This window comes from Sus scrofa, chromosome 13 (genome assembly GCF_054392235.1).
Source record: "Sus scrofa isolate SSC_HxYL_T2T_F1_AM1 chromosome 13, Sscrofa_HxYL_maternal_Yorkshire_Landrace_v2.0, whole genome shotgun sequence".
Lineage (NCBI taxonomy): Eukaryota > Metazoa > Chordata > Mammalia > Artiodactyla > Suidae > Sus > Sus scrofa.
The window spans coordinates 119,836,164-119,838,940 of NC_139395.1; positions in this window are offsets into that span (position 1 = coordinate 119,836,164).

Here is a 2,777-nt window from a genome sequence, read left to right on the forward strand (position 1 = left end):
AAGGAACTGTGGTTAGGGGAGAGAGCTATAGGGATGGGGGGTATGGAGCATGGAAGGAGAGAGTAACTCTATGACATTAAGCAAGGCTTCACCTTTATTTTCTGCTGCAGGTGTTACGGAAATGAATATGACTCACCTAAATGAACTTCTAATATTTTCAGCTTATCCAATGCTCTCTATCATCTCTGACGCCATCTTTTATATCAGCTATGGGAACACCTTAGCTCAGCAGCCTTAGTTGCTTTGTTTTCTGGGTGGGACTATGGGGTTTGAGCCCTCCGTCTGACTCAGGCTTGGTTTGTACAGCAGAAAAACTTTGAACAATCCACTTTAATCTGGGGCATCTGCTGCTTTTTGGCCTGGTTTCTTTGTATTGTAAGTGCTAAGGGAATTTTCTAGTAGGCGAGACTGACTTAAAATATTCATAAAGATCTTTTTGAGTCAGTTTCTCCAAAAGAAATTATGATCAGAATCAGAATTAAAAAAACAATCTGGGAAATAAGAGGTCAAATTCGAGTCAATGCTTTATGTTTGTTTTGCACAGGAGTTTTTTGTTGTTGTTTGTTTATTTGTTTGTTTGGGTCTTTTTGTTTCCTTAGGGTAATTTCCCACAGAGAGCCAAAACCCCTTAAATCAACCAGGAACCACTGCAAAAACTTAAAAAAAATTGAGACATTTTACTGTCATGTCCAAATAGATGTAATGTGGGCACGATAGACTGCATGAATGCTGAGCTGTAAGACTGTACAGCTATTGACTTCCTTTCTTAGGGAGGCTTCAGCATCTTGCAACCTCATCTCTCTCCTGAGTCAGACATTTTCTAATGATTCTTCTAGTTTCTGCTTATAGCAGTTGTCACTTGTCCTCCTTTTACCTGCAATGTAGATGTACATCTCTGCTATCTGGAAAAGGTTAGAACCTTCTGCCAACTGAGGACAAATTTCAGTACTAGTCATTACAATGGAGCAAACCAAGGATGATTGCCAGGTTGGCGAGAAAGTGCCCCTGCCCAGAAGAGAGTGAACAACAATCAGGGCAGCTTCATTTGAACCCATCCTAGGACTCAATCCGTATCTAATTTCACATTCAGCACTTTCACTGTTTATTCCTGTCTGGTCTACTGCTGGACTTTCATCCTTTTTTTGACTAAACACTTCTTTTGATTATCTATTTTTGAAAATGTTATATTGGCTTATTACTGGTAGGTGAGTGTATATATTGCAAAATGACTACCTCAGTCAGGTTAAGTAACACATCCATGACTTAAAGTTTTAATTTTCTTTATTTGTTCATCCATTGACAGGCACTCTGTTTACTTCCATATGTTAGCTATTGTAAATAATGCTGTAATGAACATGGGGGTGCAGATATATCTTTGAACTAGTGACTTCATTTTCTTTGGCTATATAACCAGAAGTGGAATTGCCTCTCCATGTGGTAATTCTGCTTTTAACTTCATAAGGAACTGCCACACTCTTTTACACAGTGGTTCTCTATTGATTGTTATGGGAAGAGATAGCTTATTTCTGATTTGTGTGCTCTGTCTTGACTATTGTTGATGAACTTGAGGATTTTTGGATTATTGTTGATGAATTTGAGGAAGCTAGAGATTGTTTTAAACCTGATAGCCTACCCTTTCTCCTTAAAAGGGGGTGAAATTTTATACCACTATATGAGATCATTCTTCATACCTTTTGAGAGAATTGCGAGATTCCTTAGGTTATATGTTCTGTATCTTAATCTCATTTCATTTGATAGGCTTGAGAACCATTGTCAAATAATGCAATTCTCCAGGGAAACTCAGAATTTTTTTTTTCTTTTTAGGGCTACACTCATAGCATATGGAAGTTCCCAGGCTAGGGACTGAATTGGAGCTGCAGCTGCCAGCCTATCCCATAGCAACATCAGATCCAAAGCACATTTTTGACTTATGCCACAGTTGAGCGAGGCCGAGGATCAAACCTGCATTTTCATGGATAATAGTCAGGTTTGTAACCCACCGAACCAAAATGGGAACTCCCAGAAATAATTTCTAATACAACAAATTTTCAAGGTAAAATCAGTACAGAGTGCCATTTATTTATTTATTTATTTATTTATTTATTTATTTATTTTTGTCTTTTGTCCTTTTAGGGCCACACATGGGACATATGGAGATTCCTAGGCTAGGGGTCTAATCAGAGCTATAGCTGCCGGCCTACACCAGAGCCACAGAAATGCCAGATCCCAGCCGCGTCTGAGACCTACACCACAGCTCACGGGCAATGATGGAATCTTAACCCACCGAGCGAGGCCAGGGATCGAATCTGCAACCTCATGGTCCCTAATCAGATTCCTTTCTGCTGTGCCACGATGGGAACTCCCAGAGTGGTATTTATTTGGAATAATTTCTCCTTTAAAAGAAAACTAGGTGATATACAATATAAACTCTCCAGATAGTCTTCATATATTGTTGGTAAACTTATAAAAACTTTTTTTATTTGCTAAATGGAAACATGTGAGTAGCATATTAATGTCTCTTATGAAACTATTTGAATAATGACATCATAATCTTAAAATAATTGCTCACATTTATAAGATTCTTCTTATAGTTTTACTTTTTTATGTCATTTCCACTAATTACAACTCTTGTAACTTGCGTCAATTATAAGATGTTTATCTATAATGTATTTTATTGCAATTATTAACACTTAGAATAAGAAAATTATTATATATTAAGACAAAAATGTCAATAATTAAGGTTTGATTTTTGGTATTCTAACGATTGTGTATTTTGT